The following is a 21,434-nucleotide window of genomic DNA, read 5'->3' as shown; positions in this document are numbered from 1 at the left end:
AAGACATGTCTCCTTCTCGCTTTTGCTTTCTTATTCTTGCAGAGGCAGCACCTTGGGCACTTCCCCCAACAAACCAAGCAGTTGAATGCCCATCTTTGGGTCATGTGAGGAGGCAATCCATTGCTGGATGACATGACATCTTCCATGATCACAAATATGATCTTCTCCATGCTGGCTCTCAGCAGCCAAGATAAGAACAGCAGCTGAGGGTCTGAGGTTGATATTGGATGTCTGAGGTGCTTTATCATCTCCACATGTGGTTGAGACCCCACATGTGGTTGAAGATGTGGTTATGGTGGGTGTCTTAGAGAAAATGAGGTGAAACCAGAGAGGCAAAACAGTGTCCTACCTCCTTTGTGCCTGGAAAAACATTGGTGTCGCTTGGGAAACTGTTCCCAATGGGAACCAATCACGAGGCTTGATGACCAAAGAGGTTCTTCAAAGTTTGGTCTCCTCAGTAAGCCTTGTGAGCTGGCAGGTGAAGGCCACTGTGGGGCTCAGGCCACCGTAGAGCAGGAGCAAGGGCCTGAGGGCCAGCAGCTGTGGAACTTACTGCCATAGGCAGCCGGCCCCTGCCCTTCCCACCAGCAGCTCCTGTGTCCCTGCCCGTGTCCAGCTGTGTCCCAGTCTCACATCTTGCCCTGTCCAGGCGGCGCTCGCATCGCTCCCTCTATCTGTGCCTCCTCCCGCACCTCTGTGAGGAAGCGCAGGTGCCTTCGGGGATAGCCGCTGTGCCAGAGGTGCCCACCTGCCCTCCTCTTCTTCATATCCATCTCCTTCGTGTCCTACAGATTCATAAGCAAGCTTAGTTCTCTGAGGTGAAGGCACCAAATAAGTCAGTTTGCCCAAGGCTCTGAGAAATAAACACGGAGACAATGTTTTCTCCCTATCCTCACCGATGGGAGGCATGTTGGCAAGTCAGCAAGGATGCCTGGCATGTACCTCCTGTTGCACAAAGCAAGAGCTGCAGGTACTTGGCACGGGTAGCAATCTCGGTGGCATTAGTCACAGCGAGCGACTGACCGCACTGACTGCTCCAGCTGTCTGAGCAAGAAAGTCGTGGTTTTACTTCAGCTTCCTTGCTAAGAAACTCGAAGCCTGGCTTCCCACTTGGGGCAAGGTGTATGCTCCCAGGCCTCACTTGCTCCTGCCATTGGCTGCTAGCACTTTCCTTCCATGCCTGGCTCTGCATTCCCGTCCCCGCTGGCGTGGTCCCGCTGAGGCACGGGCCCAGGCGCTCCTGCAGCCTTAGGCACTGCCCACCGGCCTCGCCGCATCCTCTCGGCCGCTTCCCGCCCTCCCAGCGCGGCCTGCCGCCCGCTACGGCCCCGGGCCCACTCGCCAGCGTCGCGCACCTCTGCTCTAATTTAAAGGGTTGCCTTGGCTTCCTTTGAGGAAGGCTTTTTCGTACAGCTTGTTCCTACATCTCAGATAGAAAAGGTTTCTTGTTTTCCCCAACTTGTTTGTTTTTTTTTTTTCCTTCTAGTGAGACCGCATTAGCTTGATACTACTCTATGCTCCCAGCGTTGCTCAAAAGATGTTACAGAAAACAAAGTTGTATTGAAACAGAAATTTCAGAAGAGGATGAATCACCCTTTTTTCATTCAACCTCTAGCTTAAAAAAAAAAAAAGATGATTCACTATAGAAAGTCTATATAGGGTTTCTCAAATTCACATCCTGGTTTATTATCTGTGAGACAATTCTGTGGTTGTTCTGGCAATGTAGTATCATTTTACTTCAAAATGGCCTGGCAGTTTTATTGATTAGTTCTGGGAGATGGCTTTATTTTTTTGGTCAAGATGAAGGTCATTTTGGCTTATTTCATCAAGAATTCAGAGCATATCTTATATTTTAGACTACAGAGTGTATTAGAAAATGTAAGTCAATGCATAATAAAATATAGCAAGTAGCACGATAGAAATATGACACACTGAAAACCAGTGAGAGAAAATCTTTCTTTACAAAATACACAGTAAACCTATGGAAGATTTGCCTCAGTATCACCAAGGGCAAGACCGTTGTGAGGTAAAAAATAATCAGGAATTTAGATAAGGTCATCTATGATTAAATTAGATAAACGAGATTAAAAGAAGTCATTCAAACTGAGGGGGCAGTGATGGGGCTGCTCATGCTCCCTCTGCTGGGCTCCGGGCTGATTTTCAGTTCCATCAGCCCAGATCCAGGCTTGCATCTCCCTTCCCTTCTCTGTGTATATGTATGTATTTATGTATGTATATGTGTATATTTTATTTCTAAATATATCACAAAACAGGATTTGTCACAACTATCTGGTGGGCCAGGGATAAGGAATAATGAGTAGTAATCAACAGGGCAGTAAGCTCACAATAAATTATGCCTAATCTAAATAAAGGCTGAAAGTGCAATATTTAAATACTCTTTATCTTGCATTTCTGTAACCATTTTTTTAATTACTCCCAGAAAACTGCAAAGTAACTAAGTATTGCTGCAATGCATGAGCTAAGGAGCTGCCAAATGGCGTTTGCTTCCCTGCCAGCGCTGCGGCAGCGACAGGCGCCGCAGTGCGTTTCCTGCAGTCTCAGCCCGGAGCGTGGCACGTGGTTCCTCTACCAGTCTCCACATCACGAAGGTTGGTGCAGCATCGGGGCACTTCAGGAGGAGGTATGACTGAGAGGTGACAAAAGTCAGTGTAGTGAGGACCACCTGTCACTTACAAGGTACCATAGGCATGTGTGCATGCATGGATTGCTGGAAAGAGTCAAATGGCCTGGCTCGTCGATGGGCTGTGTCATGTAGAAATTCAGCTGCTTTGTGGTGTCTCCTCTTTATGAAGGACTTGCTTAATGCTTGTGAAGTTGGTGGGAGGGAGAAGGAGGAGGAAGCAGCGCTGAGTGTGGCCAGGAGCACAGCAGACAGCAGCAGCAATGGTGTGCAGGGAGAGCTACACATGCACATAAAACACATATCTCAGCCATTTCCCTGGGTGGTCTTTGTTAGCACTGTCAGTCAATAATGCTGGCTTCTAGCCCAATTTTCACAGTCTGTAGACTTCGATTTACTTGTGATGTACCTATCAACCGAATTCCAAGTTTAGACTTTTCACTCTTGTGGTGATGGCTGAGGATTGGCAAGTTGTGTGGGAAACCTGTTCTGTAAAGAAAGGTTGTGTCAGCTGAGATTTCTACCTGAGAACCAACACCCCTAAAGACACCATTTCTGTTTAGTTAGCTACAGATAGCCAAATACCACGGCCAAATTATGAAACTTTTATTTCCCAACTAATTTTGTGTATGTGTCTGTTGCAATCTGATTTAATGTCTAAACTAAATGCATTTGTGTTACTCCTGGAATGACTACTTCCAAGTACCTTCAGGAGGTGGCATGCATATTCAGCGGAGGGCAACAGAACCTAGAAAAAAAAAAACATGCTAAAAGACCCTAGGCAGCAAACTGCACATCTCTTTGAAACAGAAAAAGTGGTAGATAGGATTTGTTACACGGAAGGATGAACTAGTATGTTTCGTTCTGGGGCATTTGCTGTCTGACTAGAGATGGATACATTGCAGAGAGTTCAAAGCTAGCAATAGCATCTTTAATTACTCATCCCAGCATGAAATCAGGTGATGTCTCATAGAGACTTTTGCCCAGGCACAGTTAGACTGACAAGTTGAAGTCTCACTTAACAAACCACGATTGACTTGCGTCCATAGGTCATCCCAGCTACTGTGACAGAGAACTGCAATTTTTGCCTGGGTGGCAGCAGTTTCCCACGTGCGCATCTGTGCCCTCTTCCAAGTGCCAGCAGGCTGGGGAGTATTTGGTAGGTGCCTTTGCCTACACACAGCACAATGAGCATGTCCAGGGACGCTGCTGGGTTTTGTGGTCCCGCATGCTAATGCCTGGACACATGCCAGCATCACTTGGGTCTCTGTCAGTGTGCTGGAAACGCAGAGGTCAGCGAGCGAGCTCATGCTGCGCTGGGCAGGCGGGAGCACCCACGCATCATCCCTGCAGGTGCCCAGGCGGGACCGCGTGCCCAGAGACTCCCTCCGGTAGCAACAAATGACAGAGAAGCTGTGACTAAGCCTGAACACTGCACCCGCCATCAAGAATATTTAGCATGAGAACAGCAGTGAAGCAGTGACTTAAAAAGAACATATTTATGACTGAGGCAATACAGTGAGGGATTTTAATTAAAGATATTTTGCCTTAAGTAAATGAAATATAAAAATCTAGGCTGCATTTTGCTGTCTCACATGCAAGAAGCAGCATCTTTTTATTCTAACTCTGATTTGCTCACAGATTTGAATTTCTGAGGATAAAATTTGCTCACCAATCTGTGAATGGCCATTTTGTAAATTTGGCCTTTACTATGAGCAAAGATAAACCTGCCCACCAAAGCAGTGTTCAGCCACCAGATTGTTTTCCCAGAAGTAGGTACCAAAGAAATCCAAAGACACCAAAGATTCTTATTAAAGATTGCCTTAAGAAAATTATTACTAGTTAAAAAAATAATAATAATTTTTAAAAATTAATATATACTGAAGTGAACCTTGTCAAAATGATTGCTTAGGTACTATTTCCACAATTGGAAATGGAATAAGGAAGGTTTTTTACCTGGTTAGCATAATAGAAGGGTAAATTTCAGTAGAAGTAAGAGGTTTTCTGCAATGAATTAAAAAAGGCAATTTAAATAAATGTAAAGCTAATATAAACTGAACACTTCTGTGAATTTAAGGCCTAGGTAAAGAATATTACATTTACTAAGTAGAAAAATAGCAGTACTCACCATAATATTTGAAAAGTTGCCTTGTTCTCTAATACCAAATTTATTGCTTTGCATACACAATCAGGCTTAGGGTAGAAGGTTTCATTTCAGGCTAATTATTTCTATTAAAAGATTTCCAATAGATCAGTCTTGACTTGAGCTTTGTCGTTTGCAACATACTGTTGTTCGTGTTACATCATTTTACTTCACTATTTGTCCTTACAGTGCTGCCCATTGCTCTAAATGTTTCCAATTTCTCAGTCAACTGTTGCATAAGTTACGAAGATTTCTGCAATTAGTTTTGGTACTCAGTATCTAAGCAGGTGGACAAAGCCTTAGAAAAGACTGGCATGTGATTTATAGATAGTAGTAAAAATGAGAGGGAAAATAGAAGATCAGATGTTAAATGATGATAAACCATGTTATTTGCCCTAATGAATGATCCAGACAATAGATTTGTAAATACTGCAGAAAGGTGTTGAAGAAAAATATCTTTATCCGTGTACTTGTGGAGTAGCATTAAAATATGGCTAATCTTACCAAGTTTCAGAATGAATAGTAAGTGGGAACTGAAAAAAACAAACTGTTGCCCAAACTTTGTTACCGTAAATGTAAAGGAAAAGAAACACTGTAGGTGGGCATAGTAGTTCTGAGCTATTCCTTTGGTGTCTCATGTGTAAATGTCCCAAAAAAAACCCCAAAAGGACTTCACCGTCAGAAATCTCCCGTTCTGCAGACTGCCTGTCTGTTCTTGCCTCATTGGCCACAACCCCTAAGCATCTCTAATGACAAAATAAGAATTATCATTTGACGTATTTCACATTTCCATTTCTGTTTAGTGATCTTTTTTCCTCCTGTCTGCGGTTGCTTAACCTTGATCCAGTCATTCAGGTGAGAACTGAGAAAAGTGGAAACAAGTCTGTGTTTTTCCCCGCTGCATGTTGAGACACAACATGGGCTACTGTCTTAGCCTGGTCAGAGGCCTCGAAACTAAAACCATTTTTAAAAAACAAAAAGGATATTCTGAATTTGGCTCAGTGATAACGAAGTCTTCAGCCAAAGGCAGTTCGTTCATTGAATGGTGACACAGAATAGTAACTGCTGGATTTTCCCCTAGGTATGGGTTTGGAGCAGTGGAGGAAAACAGGGAGAAGCCCCTTTTGAGGCCAGAGTGCAGAAACTTCAGTACAGCCAGTGATCAGCCCTACATCGGGCCCCGTCAGCAGAAGGCTGAGCCTAGTGGGCTCAGGGAGCAGAGAGGCAGCCTCCAGGCTGAAGCCTGGCTGCTGCTTCCAGCCCGTGGGCTGCCTTTGTAGCACCAGCAGCCATGAATGCGGTGACTCAGTCCGGCACGGTTACAGTTAGTCAGAAAACAGAGATCATGGTGGGGTACAAGGCGGTGCAGCCTCCTCCATCCCGGTCAACGAGTCAGTAGGTAAACTGACCGCTGCGCTTCTGCTTTCGCTATCACGACATCCAGACCCAGGTCAGCTTTTGCATGCCCAAGGGTAGGGATGGTCTCTGAGGCAGTCTTTCAAAAGTAAGTCCTGGAAACTACGTGTGAAAAACATCTGCTTCATTTAGACATCCAAAATAATTACCTGCCTTGAGAAACACCACTCCAAAAACTCTGGATTTGCAAAAATCTATGACCTGTGAGGTTCTGTGGGTGACCTACAGTAAGAAGAGCTGAATTCTTATTTTTAAAAATGGGAAAAAATGTCCTTTAGTGAGTACTCCACCATGCAGAAATATCCAGGCATGTATGGGGAGGCCGTCGGCCTTTGCTTTGACAGCCATTTCCTCAGAGGGGTCCAGTGGCAATAGCCTGGGGGAGACGCTCCACGATGTTTCCACAGGCCGTGATGGTGGCCTGAGGCGAGCGGGCTGGGGAGGCTCAGTACGCCACACAGCCCTCGTCTGCAGTGGGAGCGACACCAGCACGGCAAATGCCGCAACGGGAGAACAAAAATCCAGACTGCTCACAGATTTGTGCACTTTTTCCTTTAGTGTCTGTTCAGCCGAAGAATCAGCTATCCAGCTGTGTTTTAGCTTTGCTCCGGAAGAGCCAAAGCAGATTTCCGTGCGTCTGCAGGGCCTTGGGGCAGGGGTCATGCTTAGCGTCTGGGAGGGATTTGTGTGGGCTGCTAAGGACGTCAGACAGGTTTGGGCGGCGCGTTTCTTCTGTTCCGTGTTGCGCAGAGTCTGACTGCATGTTTATTTTGGTCAGAAATGTGATTCATTGAGCATAAAAATACTATATAACCATTTGTGATCGTCGTTGTTGTTATAGATTCCCTGCCCCAAGGGCTCTGATTCTGTGTACTAGTTTATAGGAAGAATGGACCCTGTCTTACCTCCACTAGGTAATTGAGCTGTTTGGCTCCAATTAAGAACACTTCTTTTTTCACAGGTAGGTCAGTGCTTAAGTGCTGAAGCTATAGTTCTTACTAGAAGGAATATTATATTTGAAATTACTGGAAATGGAGAGTTGCTATAGGATTAAGTCTTTGTCTTAATGGTTGGTCAAAGCCAGTGAAAGAAGGGGTTCCCAGCTGAAGTTTTTATCTTTAGGTGTAAGCTCGTACTTGCTCAAATATAACCCCTTTTCTGATGGGTAACAATGGGAAAAATGCTTCCTTTCTGAGGTGTGGGAGAGGCAGAGGTCTACCACTGTATTATTAAACCTGGGACAAAATTACATTAGGGAAAAAAAATACAGGAGACTATGAATTATTTTTTGTCAGGAATATGTAGAAAGAGTTTTCTTACTGGGGAAAATCTGCCTGTAAAGCCTAGAAATTAAATATTTGAAAGAAGTAACTATTATCAGCACAACATCATCTTCCCCTCTTTTGTCAACCTACACAAGGAGAATAAAAAGAGATAAGCTACATGGAGACCCAACACTTCTAATCCAAAATATGCATGTCTGCACATGGAGTTATTCACAAAGCTCTGCCCTTCAGTGGATTTACATTCCACTCTTAGAAATACATACAAGAACCAGCCACTTAACTGAGGGCTAGAGTTTTCCCCAAACTAAACAGCCACTATTCTGTAGTCTTACCTTTTAGTGTGCACACTCCCTCCACATTACTCATCCATGAAAATGCAAATGTCAATACAGAAATGAAAACTTCGCAAAGGGAAAAAATAATGATTAAACTGTTTGCCTGTATCAATGATTTTTTTTTAAAAAAAAAAAGGGCCCTGGTCTCCAGTGCTGCATTTCTTTGGCATAGGAAGCACATGGGTCTGCAAACAGGCTTCCTAAAATAAAATATTTTCAGCCTACCCACTGGTTCCGCCTGTACATTAGTACATCTGTTGGCTTGTGGGGGCTTCTCTTACTCAGAATTGAACTGAGACTGACATTAATGTTTGTTTACTGTGTTTATTATCTGATCAACCATATGTAACCTAGATGTAACTCGTAGCTAGATGATTAGGAGAAAAGAGCACTGCATTTATCATGTAAGAACAGGATTTTTAGAGGATGATAGAAGATAGAAAACATACATAGACTATCAACACACATGATTACTGTAATGTTGTTTTATAGGAATCAGAAAATGCTTACTTTTCCAAGGCTAAAGTTGATAAAAGTAACACATTATATGGCACCATATAAAAGGAAAATAAAGAGTATCAGTACAGCAAGATATGAACTCAGAAGTCATCACCTATGGACCAGATATTTTACTGCTTAAATAGATTGTGCTTGCTTCCTTTACGTTCAAATTTGCAATGGTGGTCTCAGAATTCCTGAATTCTCATAAAATGGAAGATACACAGCAGAGAGCTCACAACATACCGTACCAAATGAAGAGGAGTTAATTGTTAAAGACCTAAGAGGAGTTAATTGTTAAAGACCTAGTGAGAAAACCTAGCATCACCTTCAAGGAATGTTTTTCTTAAAACTCCTATGCCCGTTTCGGAGTGATTTATTTTAAACAAAGAAGTAGGCAGCAGTGACTATCACTGTTATTAAATGTCAGTTACAATGACTGAACCATTCCAGAGCACAGCTATATATGCATATCTCTGATCACTACTGCTCCTTCATGGAGAGCTTGGATGCTTCCAGTGGCTGCAACCAGGCTGTTGTGTTGCCTACAGGAGAGGGAAAGCTGCCCTTGGGCTTGTGTCCTGGAAATGCCCTCAGTCATGGCCAGGTTACGACCCATGCAGGGCGGCCGGCGGCACCTTTGCAACCAAGGCTTCCTTTAATAGCCTGTAATCATCTCTCCCTTAATACTCTTAGCAGAGAAAGGGATTTCTAAGGTGGGCATCCCCTTTTGTTTCAAATGTGTGAAAATAAATCAAGAAATCAACCTCTCTTCTACTTTACCCTGAAATAAATCCTGGTAAAAGCTAGTTCAGAATTCCAAGGCCTGTTCTCAAAGTCCAGAAATGCTCTGGCAGCATCACAGCACATTTCTGCCTCATGGCAGGTGTTTGCCTTCATCTCCCACTGCTTTGCCCTTGCATCAGAAGGAGGTGGTGGCTATGGGTTGTCCTGTGAGCAGGGCCTTTATAACCCAAAAGCTTGCAAATCCTCAGTGAGAGTCCCTCAAAAGACTGTGTGTTTGGGAGGGGGGGATCAAACTTTCTGTTTTGGCTGTGAAACCCTCCACTTAAGCGCTGTGTTTGTGTATGGGTGTGTAAGACACTACAGTGTCAACTTTTCATCCTGCTGCTTAGAGCTGTGGCACTTCCAGCTTCTCCCTAGATGACCAAATGTGAAGTCAGCCTGTGTCCACTCACCCCTTCTCACCTGTTCCTCATCCCACCATTAATTCTGTCACTAATTTGCTTATGCACCCTCACCCATCCCTAGCCACCTCCAGGTGCTTAATGAGTCCCTCACTCTCCACTTTTTTCTCTTGGTGGGTCCTTGCCCACCTGATCTATCGGGATGCTTAAAACAGCTTTTTTTTTTTTTTTTTTGCCTGAACAGGTTCTTGCCTCCAGCTCCTGGGCTGTACATGATGCTTAGCAAGCCATAAGGACTAAGAGACTAAGATTTATCAAGTGGGAGTCAAAGGTTGCACATTTTCTGGATGTTCAGCTTTGAAGGACTGGAACCTTCATCAGTAGGTGAGCATTAGCAGTGTTAGAAAGCTGTGTCCTGTGTTAAGTGTTAGCAAAAAAATCCTAGATACTCAAAGAGAAGGCTTTGAGCATGTAAAACTTGCTTATACTCTTGGTTATCTTCCCTGTATTCTTTCTCTTTGCTTCATGTTGTGAGTGAAATAGGGAAACTGTGCACTGCTTTTTGGCTGTTTGAGGGTAAATGTGTTAATGGGAGTTTTGTTTGTTTGTTTGTTTGTTTTATAACAAGAATATGTGCTGGATTTCTGTGGTACCAAAAAAAAAAAAAAAAAAAGAATGAGGAATGCCAATAATTTGAGCATTTTTCCTGTCAATCATAGAAATCCTATGGACAAGTGTTTAAGGTCGGGTAATTTAAAAAATAACAACTGAACTCAGCAAGTGGCTGAATTAAGTAAGAATATATTTTTCCTTTTCTGTTGAAGTTTGACTCTGCAAGCTCACTCTTCCCACCAGGCACTGTTCTTGAGCCTCCAGAGAGTTGTCTGTTCCATTGAAATGAGATTTGTTATCCATCTTGTTCTCAAATTTTGGGGATTTTTTGAGAGATTTCTATTTTATTCTAAAAATAAAATGTTGTTTTCTCATATAAAATATATGCTAAGCCATAGCATGGTGACATATGTCAAAATTGGAAGTATATTGCTAAAATTCTGGGGTCTTTCATTCATGACCTTCACAAGGCCTGTTCCAACAGCACAAAAATGGGGGAGAGCTAGGAGAAACAAATTACACTGTTCAACTTCTGCCATTCCTGTCCAAGAGTTTTCAGTTCTCATTAACAGCTCCTTTGAACAGGCTGAAGTGAAACTTAAACCACTCTCAGCTGACCTCTGAGTCTCCCTGGGTCTGCAAGCTCTGAAACAAAAGTTGTCCTGTGCAAGGCAGAAGAAAAATCTTTCACTCGTGGCTTCCATTCATTGCAAAAACAAAGCATCCAGATGCATTGCTACAGAAATGCCTTTTTAATGACCCGAATGGATTCTTTGCTCATATTAAATTTTTTTCTGTTGCATATCTGGATTTTTTGTTTTATTTTGCAGGCCATCTGATGTGAAAAGACTAACCTCACTGACAGCAAAGCCATAGGCAGACTTGCAATATATACACGCATAGTCCTTTTCTCTACAAACTCTGTTTCTTTGGATTAGTCTTTCACTGTTTATCTGTTTTCCTCCCATCTTCTCTTGTTTCATACAAGAGTACCTGTTGACTTTTATGATGAACAAGAGGTCCTGAAACAATTTCCGAGAGTTTCTCTAAACAAAAGCTCTTCTGAGCCACATATGTAATCTGCTGGTTGAAGCAGATTTTTGTCTTTTCTGAAATAATCCTTCATATGCACTTCTGCAGCCATAACTTATGACTAATATAAGTAGCTAACCATGACTGAATTGTGGGAGCTCCACAATAGTCTGGATTCTCTTCTGCTGCATTTGCCATTATGCCATAGAGGTGGTGTTTGACCATAAGTGCTATGATGCATATGTATCAGGCATTCATTTAACAGTCACACAAGCCATTGCATTTTCAGCCAATAAATAGTAACTTTTCATTGGGAAAACATTGTGAACAATGCAAGTGTTAATAAGGGAAGAACATAGTCATGGGCTGTCATGCCTTGTCTTAGCTCCATGGCTTATGTACTGTAATTAATTAGCATACCTCCTCTGATGAAGAAATTATCAAGCATTTTTATCTTTTGCTTATTAATAATAAGAGATTATTTACATTTAAAAGGAAGTAAAGAGCATTAATGGAAAACTGACACCAAAACCCACACTATCCTCTATGCCGATGATCTTCGTTAGATATCCAATGAGATTCTGAGTCATGAATGCCGTACATGTCAGCTGTCGGGCTTGAAAAGGACTGAGGCTGCACGTCAGCATTTAAATGTCAAATGGAAGGCTTAACAGCCAGAATGAATTTACCCCACAAGTGCGCGTTGCTGGCCCGAGCCATCAGATCAGATGATCGTGTGTAGTAGCTTTGTTGCTAAAAATGCTTTGAACAAAAACCCACTCCGTGTCCCTTTCCTTCAGCGTTTTAAGCTAAACTTTTATATAAAACTGAGTTTTAACATAGACTATAGTATTCCTAAGATGTTGTGGAGGGTGGATTATTGCTAGCTCCTATTTGGTGTTTCATTCTGATTTTTGCAAGACTGTCAATCAGATAAAGAACAAATCATACTAGTGTGGGGCTGAGCTGTTGGACACAGTGAACATAAAGGGCAGGCGACTGAAATAAACTGTTGATAAGCAAAGTGTGGGCAGCCCTCCTCTGGAGGGGATGAGCCTTTTACAGCTTTGTGCGATCTTCCAAGAGAAGCAGAGAGGAGCTAGGGTCAGTAGGAAGAATGGGACGTAAAAACTCAGGAAAACACCCAACCAGGTGCTTGGTCTTAATCTCTGCTCTGGGAGAGAGGGCTGAGAGTGCAACCTGGGGCAAAGAAGTGAGGGAAATGCATGTAAAGGTGCAGAGGGCTTTTCCTGTGTTTGAAAATGGCCTATACTTTCATGTCACGATGTTCTGGATGTTAGTAGGGATTAGGCATCAGGATGTGCTCAAGTGACTGTAGCAGTTCCTCTCCTCTCTTCTTCTCCAGGGCTTGCCCTGTATTCCAGGTTTCACTCTGGAGCTTGCAGCCTTCCTCCATTGCTCTCTGGTGTGTCTCTCTTGTGACTTAAAGTCACACTTCAGCTGAAGGTAACAAAGCAACAGCGAAGATGCCTCTGTGTTAGCTTTGAGGATACGCATGCACAGTCACGGTCAGGTGAGCAAAGGGGCTGTGACAGGCCAAGCAAGAGGAACCGGCAGCCCTCAGCCTTGCCAGAGGCTCCCCGCTGGCTGCAGCGCGGCTCCCCGCTGGCTGCAGCTCAGCTTCCCGAGGCAGAGGAGGAGAGCAGTGCCCTTCCCAGCCTGCCTGCTGGGTCGTCGTGCTTGGGGAGGCATCCTGGGGCTCTCGTAGTGCAGCGCACTAGCTCGAGCTAATCGGAGTGCTGTGGTTACCAACGGGCTAGCCCCAGGAAGGCACAGGAAGCGCAGTGCAGTACGTGACCCCATGAGACAGTGAGAGGGCACTTGCACTGTGGTCCTACCAAACACTTACTAGGTCACTGCTGCATCATGTAAGCCTTTTTTTAAAAAAAAAAATAAAAATCAGGCTTAATATTTCTCTGTGACCCTTATAGTCCAAGGATAACTAAATACAGTATCTTGTAAGCTCAGGCTCAGCATAGCTAACACATCTCACCATTTAACCCATGCCTTTTTACACTGCAGTTCACAAGTAAAGAAAGGAGTGAGGCTTGTGCTATGACAAAGCTGAGTAGCAAAGAGCGCACCGGAGCGTTGAGCACCTGGGCTGTTCAGCAGAGAGCTGGAGCATGCCTGGCTCAGCTGCACCCGGATGGTTGCGTTGGTTCCACAGCAGCCCCTTGGGTGCTTCTGTAACCATTGGTCCAGTTCCCAGGAAGGCTTTACACCACCAGGCCCATGCTGGTTCCTCCTGGCTGCAAAACCTTTGCTTGCTTTTGCCCAAGTGTGCTGGGAACCCAAAACTTTGAGCAGCCTCAGGTAAAAACACCCAGGCTGCACATGGCACCTAACCTGCAAGAGCCAATTTAGGAGCAGCTCTGCCCTCAAGTGTAGGATCTGAGTTTGGACTTCTGCAGGCCTGGAGAATGGCTTCCCATGCATGGGCTGTGCCTGGATGGGAGGGCTCTGTGTGGGGACTACTCCAGGATCTCTACGTGTATCATGGCTAATACGCAGCCTGGATTAGGCACCCCCAGACACCTGACAGTTGACTGTACTTGCCCTTTGATTTGTTGTTGTTGTTGTTCTACATTTTATGTATAATTATATATACTATAATACAATTTTGTATTTATATAAGTAAACAAAAATAGCAAACCACTTCAAACCCCAGCATCTTGCTTCTTGCTTATCTTATACTGTTCTCTAAACATAAAATGTTTAAATCTGGATGTGTTTTTCAATAAGATAAACATCTTGCTCATAGATATCATAGTAGCTGCATCATGGCTACTGATCAATCCAGCTGCTGCAGGAGTCTTCTCCTTCACTTTCAGGTAGTTGCTAAGCTTTCTGCTGGAAAGCTGTTTTTCCAACCCCACCTCTCTGCCTAAGTTGCTTCAGTGTTATCTCTCTGCCCTGCTGCATCAAATACAGTAAAATGTGCGTCCGTCCAATGTGTAGTAGGTGATATCAGCCTAACTGCCATCCCTCACTCCGTGTCACTGTATTTCCTTCTGCCTCTTACTGACCAGTGCCTTGAGGCTCTACTATCTTTCTGTTAGTATTTAACAGTACATATTTTTTCTGGTCTTTCCAAAGCTACGTCTCCTACACCTTGATTTCATTCTTCATCTGCCCATGGAAAACATCCCTTTTTCCAAGAAGTAACTATTAAGGTGATGCTAACGTTGCTTAGACTTCTGGCCAGTGCTGCTGTCCATACTCCTCCATCTACTGTATTATCTGCTGCTGTTTGTCTTATGCACGGTGTGTAAGCTTTCTAGGGCACGAGGCTATTGCTGTTCTTCTTGTTCTACTCTAGTCCTTGAAATCCCACATGCAAATAACAAACAATGGTAATTGCTAGGAACTTGTAAGCTTTTATCAAGTAAAATCTACTGAGGTGAGGAGAGTGTGCCTTGAAGAAGCCAATTTCTCAGTGGAAACTGCTGAAATAAGTGTCAAGCAACTTCATTCTTGTCAAAGACTTATGCCATCTTTTTGAACTAAAGAAGTTTCAGGCTGGCAACAATGCTACAAAACCCACTGTCCTAGACTTTATTTTCCATTAAACACACAGATTCAGTTTCAATCAGTGCTTAGCTCTTCTTAAAAACAAATTAATTCAAGGTTAAAGGGAATTCATCTGCTCTTTGTGTTTTCAGGTGGTATTCAAAAACCATTTAAACTTTTGAACTTCAGGAAGGTGAGCCAGCAACTAACATGCTATTCATTCATATAAATGCATTCTAACTTCAATCTGTAAACTGAAATCATGCCAAGAGTGGAGTTCCTACAGCCACTCTCTGAGATGTCTCTGAATGTTTTATAGCAATGACTGAGTGGTTGTTTTACACTTTAGACAATTTCCCTAACAGGGGTACAACACCTCTGGCAAACTCAAAGAAGGGGAAACCTGTGGTGTGAGCAGGTCTTCCCTGAGGGGTGGCTTCCTTCTTAGGCTGATGGCAGAGCCAACTGCAGTGATACCTCTTTAGAAGAAAATGTCAGCATCCAGTGACGGTACTAAAGCATCCAAGTGGAGACCCAGACATGGTAAAATACTTCTTGGGCCTCGTTTTTCCCATGTTGACATAGATGACAGAGGAAACCTCTAAGGAAGCATGGCAGGACCTAAGGAGGCTGGATTGCGTAGTTGGCTGGGGAGCCCATGCCAGCTGGGAGCTATTTGGCTTCAAACTATGGGAAACTTTGTGGGGAGGCTCACGGTGCAGAGAGGCCACAAAGGGCACTTGACTGCTTGCTTTCTGAGGCGATGTGTCCTGGCGCCAGCTCCAGCTTCCGCGTCTCGCCGAGTCCACGAGCGGGAGAGATGGCTCTCTCCTTGTCAGCCTCACAAGAGCAGCTTCTCAAAGGAGCTCTTGTCTGCTGCTGTTTCCCAGACGCTTGGCCCGCTCCTGTCTGTCCTGCCCTGTCTGTCTTCCTTCCTAAGAGCAGTCCTTGTCATTGGACAGGGAAGTTGGGCTCTGGCAGCCTCGCCCTGGATGCTTGCAGGGACCTCAGAGCAGTGACCAGTTCCACAGGATGTTGGGAAGCACCACGGGAGCTCCAGGGGAGCAGGGCTGTGCTAGCACCGCGTCAGCCCGCTCCCGGGCTGCCAGCCTGGCTGGCTCCGAGCACCCCAATGCCGCCTGCACTGCCCTGGCAGCGGCGATGCATCCAGAGGCTGTAGCTATTTTGTGCACCCACTGGAAGGATGTGGGATTTTCCTGGCTGTGAGGCAGAGGAAGGCTGAAAAAGAAGCTCTGCCAGGTGGGCCAGTGACTCAGCTGCTGGCGATGGAGATGTGGCATTACAAGTGAGTGCGGCACTCCTTGCGTGTGCAGAGCCCAAGCCAAGGGCACAGCCTTGGGGAATCTTGTTCCTTTTGCTGTGCTTGCAGTTTTGCCACAGAGAGGCGAATAAAGAAATCTTGCCAGCAGGAGATATTCTTGTTGGTTTGGCAAAAACGAACACATATTTGTATTTGAAAATCTTTCATTCTTTTAGCCGTAGTCATTTCTGCAGAAACACAGTCAGAAGTTGCTGTGTAGGTGTATGGATTTCTGGTAACAAGGCCACCTACACAAATCCACTGCAGGAAAGAGGAAGCCCATACTTAAAGCCTTCATTGTCTAGGCCCAGTTTTGCAGAAGAGCTAAGCACCAGTTTGTCCTGCTGAAGGCAATGGGAATAGATGATACTGAGCCCTTAGCAGGAGGTTGTCAGAACTGAATCATTCTAGGTTTTGACTTAATGAGTCATCATGTTGCATGCCATTTTACAGTCAGGAGAATTCTGAATATTTGTGCAAAAATCCCCATGTAATAAATAGGAACCTGTTTAATACATCTAGTCAATATAGCTTTTTGTACTAGAAAGAAAAAAGAATATTTCTCCCCTTTGCCACCCCCTCTAAAAGTTTTCTTGTTTCTGGGAAAAGTGCCCTGTAATTCTGATACAAAACATCTTTAACTCATTATCTCTTAAAGTTATACTTCATACACATAATTGCTTCATTTACATTTCGTAATCATAATATGTTTAGTAGCTTTCTGCACGGGGGTCCTAAGGGCGTGCTTGCTCCTGGGCCGAGGATTTTGCCAAGGGCCGCATTGACAGAGCAGCGGCAGTCGAAGCTGTCGGCCATCCTGTTAAACGCTCCCTTGCCTCCAACTAGGAGGCAGAAGCTGAGAAGTTACGGCCTAAGGGAGGCGATCGTCAAGTACCATTTCCCAACTACAGAAATCTTGTGCCTTGAGAAAACAATTATAGGTTTGGATTTTTTTTTTTGATGACTCCAAATAGTGGAGCTAATTTCACTAATCTGGATTTTGTCTTTATCTAGAAAAACCTTGTTTAGTTTCTACAGATACATAGCTGTCACAAGCAGCCGACTGGACTGCGGAACTGAAAATGTTATTGGAAAATCTCCATTTACTGTGTTTGCTTGGAAGAGTTTTCTTGAAAGTTGCTTTCTGTTTCCTCATGTAGCTAATGAGCCATTGAAAAGTGACTAGTGGAAAGAACTTTGAAAATAAGATTGACAAGGAGAAACACTTCCAAAATTACAGATTTTAAAATTTAATTTAAAGATGACTACCAATGCTACTCAGGCTTGCAACAGGAGGCTTATCAGAAATCTGGAACTGAATGAGTAAGATCGATTGCATTGCCTACTTTGGCTGGATACCTTTTTAAGATGAATATCGTAGTTCAGAGTTACCCATTTTTGAACCTCTCTACATATGTGTTTTGTAGTAATTTCTAGTTAACTTGATAAAAAGACCCAGTTAAAAACATTCAGCTCTTTCTCTAAAATGAGCTCTTTTGTAACAATCATATTTCACCTTGTGTAATTTAGTGCATTATGTGAACTCATTTAAGAAAATATTCCAAAGTTTCGTTTCCCTAGTTTTCTTCTTTGGCTGATTGTGGTCTAAGTTGTCTAAAGAGGAAGCATCTGGACCTGTTCTTTTAGGTTTTGTTTTTAACAAGGGAAACAAATCTTTAAAAACTGAAATTGAAATTATCTGATACCAAGTTTTTAGAAGTCAGTATTAATGTGGCTTGTTTGTATTGAAATACCTTCTTGTGGTGCTTATATATCGGATTTGCAATGTTTGTACTCGTTTTTTCCTCAGTGTTTAGATCTTCCACAGTACTAAATCTGAAGTATTTACAAGGCAGCATTTATCTGTTTTCTTTGCTGCGAGATTTTGAGCAGAAGCAGGTGAAGATGAGAACATAGTAGGAAAGAGCTTCATTCAGTAGTGCAGATGTGGAAATTCTGCTAGTTTTGCTTGAGCTAAGCTATGTCTTTCGGCAGACAATGCTTTAAAATACCTTTGGAGATCGGTCAGGTTAGCTGTTGCATTTGTTTGCTAAGGAACCTATTTTGTTTGGTTATAGATGAAGAGGTGCTGCTTTTAATAGTGCGATCCCTTTTTCCCCCCGGACTTCACCTGCTCAGGTTTTCACTTCAGGGAAATAACGACTAAATTTCTGCTCTATGACAATTCTGAGGTGCTGTGACTCTATCCTACCTGGGACTAAAATGTTGCAGCAACTCCACTCTCCTCCCAGGTGAAGTTTCTAAATATGTGCTCCCATTTGTACTTTCTGCATGTCAAAAGTACCTAAAACCAGAGTCGTGGTGGGACTGCTAGATTTGCATGTGCACACATGCGCTGTCTGTGGATGTGCACACATCAACTGTGCGGTGGGTGAGAAGGCGATATATACATGAAAACCTGCTAGAGTTGTGCCCCGCGCTTTCACACACTTGCATTCAGGTTTGGTAATTTTGCCTAATAATGTTCTTTCTTGAGCAGCCATTGTGGCTTTGTTCTTAGTCAGGATGTTAAATCTCATTCCGAACAAAAAGCAATGATTTAAGCAATTTCAAGTTTAGTAACTGATGGCAGCCAAACCTCCAAAGAGGTTGAGATCTGTATTTTTAGGTCCCTAATGCCACTCTGGGGGATATCAAAGAGCAGGTTCATAGAAGGACTGAGGTTCCTGAAGGCAGATGTTGTGGTACCTGCCCTTTGGGATGGAGCCTGACCAACTCCTGCATGGTCTCCTGCACAGGACCATGTTTCTTACTAGCCCACTTGCTGGGCTCCCAGCTCAGCAGCAGTAAGTCCTGTGCTGTGGCTCTTGGACCTCCATTCTCTCTGTACTGCATAAGTAACTGCACACATATAAGTTAGCTTTTGGGCTGGTGAACTTGTCACGTCTTCTGGCAGCAGACCTGGCACCACGTCTCTTCCTCCTGGGTCACCTGTATTTTTCCAGCAGTAGATGTGTAAAAACTGTCAAGCTCCAGCTATTTCAGAGTTGCCCTAGGCCAAGACAAGTGTCCATCTATCTTGCTTGGGAGTTTAGGTCAGCCGTTTTCCTGAAAACATGTCTTTTGGGTCACTGCCCACCCCAGAAGGTCATTATAACGAGACACATTAATTCCCATATAGACAGTCCCCTAAAGTTTGGCATACTCACCTCGGAAACAAGAGCCTGGTTCTCAAATCCTCCTTCCCCTTGGTTCGAAGCAAGGCCATGATTCTAGCATTCCAAGAGAGAGCCATAAGTGTCCTGCAGTGGCTTTGGCTCAGGGTCTCTGCGTGAAGTGCTTCCATTAGAGAGAGATAATCCCAGAGAGAGAGGAAAAGGAGTCTCTCGAGCAGTGGTCAGAGCACTCAGTGGGGCTCTATGAAAGGCAAGTTCAGTTCTCTACTCCCCTGAGAGCTTGTTTGTCGTTACTGGTACAGAGTGGGAGTTTCAGAAAGTGTGGTTTGGGGGTTTAGCTTAAACAACCAACTAATAATTATAGCATTTTGCACTGGAGTTGCGTGAAAAAGTTTTTGTTTTTAATTTCTGTATCTAACCGCATATTTCAAGCCCCAGTTGCATGGGGTTTGTTAGCCTATGTTTGCTCGTCATTAAAAGCCGCAGAGGAGGGAAACAAGCGTGATGGATCTTGCACATTTGTAACTGGATGCCCTCTAGCGAAACTGTGTCACGCTCTCAGCTCTATTCGTTCTTTTTTCCTGCAGATGAGGGAGATATGAAAGGAGTTGTACATCTATCTTAGTGGGGAAGAAAATAGGAGTGTATCCTGTAGTTAAGCAGAGTGTGAAACACCCATGGAAATTGCTGTTTCGGGCCTAGGCTGCTGAGGCTTACACAGTAACTTTGGGTTGGAGAGGCAAGGCAGTCATGGCCTTCTGTCCACTGCAACACTCCAGGTAAGCGTCTGCCCAAGCCGCCTGCCTTTCAGCCTGACAGTGTTCTTGGTTGTTTTTAACTCTCCATTTTCAGTTACACCACGTACAGGTGACAGAAAGAAATTCTCACTGCAGAGTTACCCTCCTAGGATTTACTTCCTCAGGGGCCAGGGATGACCCCAGCGCGGTGCCCGGCACTTTGCTGGGTCGCCCGTCCCGCGCTCACGTTAAGAGATCTCAGAGGTTCATCCTCTGTGGCTGCTTGACTGTTGCCTCATGCCCGAGCCTGGTAAAATGTGATGAGAGGCTGCAACTAGTTTCCATTAGCACAAGCCTCACGTCTTGGAGCATTTCGTGCTCAGCATTTTTCTTGTCTTCATTTGTGTTTATCAGTGTAAGGAAACAAAAATAATTTTCAAACAAACCACAGCAGGAAAAATGTTAAATTATGAGTGAGCAGAAGGGCTGATGGTGGCCTGGATTCAGTCTCAGCAGTGCTGCTTTGACTTTGGCATTTCAGGAAGAGAATGAATATCTGTAAAAATGAACCACCTCAAGGCACCATAACATGCCAGTGCACATACAGAGCCAAAAGCACCAGCCAGTGCATGAAGTAAATGCAAGTAGTAGGTCAAACATCAACCTTTTTATTGGCCTCGCAGAAGGATGTAGGCCATGACAGAAAATGTGTTTCCATGTATCGAATGTGGTGATGGAGAATCCTGGCCTGGAGCACTTTTGCCTGCCTGACTCTTTCTCAAAATCGATCAGAGGTTTAATGCAAATTTACTGTGGCAGTGTGTGATTTGTATGAACTCAGTAAGTAGGGAATGAATTCTTAGCATTGCAAAAATGCGGTATGATTTCACCAGTTTGCGGGATACTTGAGTTATTCTACAAAACTCTCAATGATTTTAATCTCAAATATCTCATTAAATTACTCAAATATTAAGGCTCCCACTGTAATTATCACTAGGAGTCTTGGCATGTGACAACATCTAAAAGTTTTTTTTGTTTTTTTTTTTTTCCCCTCTTCCTCGCCCCCTCCATCCTACTCTAAATACCAGTGTAGATTAGGCTTTAACTAAAAAAGAGCTGCTGTTTATTTTCTTGCAGCATTAGAAATTGATCTCTTGCTTTTTGCTCTGAAGTCTCACTCCCGAATGCCTCCTGGAATGAGAGCATAGCACTCCTTGCCAATTAACTAAAAGAGCCCCTCACATAATGAGAAACAGGGCTCCTATCTTTTGCAATCACAGGTGCCTGGCCAGCGTACTACTTTTCATATATCTGGCACAGGTGTAACTTCAATGAGTGAGCAGTCTTCAAGAGTGCTGCCGTTACCCGCTTCCCACCACCGTGTGGGCAAGGCGGCACAGTCGGGTGTCTCAGGTTGCCAGCGCGGCTTAATCAGCAGCATCTACCCAAACCAGGGAGTAACCTTCTGTTTGTTATTTCAAAGCCGACTGAGGATTGCTTTGCTGTGGGACTGGCAGATCAAATAGGCTGTGTGAGATGAGGAGAAAAAAAAAAAAAAAAAAAAAAAGGAAGAATTTTAAGTTGCACAGTGGAG

This window comes from Tinamus guttatus, unplaced genomic scaffold, assembly GCF_059628265.1.
Source record: "Tinamus guttatus ecotype Peru unplaced genomic scaffold, ASM5962826v1 Tinamus_guttatus_pri_ptg000288l, whole genome shotgun sequence".
Taxonomy (NCBI): Eukaryota; Metazoa; Chordata; class Aves; order Tinamiformes; family Tinamidae; genus Tinamus; species Tinamus guttatus.
Note: the sequence above shows the minus strand (reverse complement) of the source record.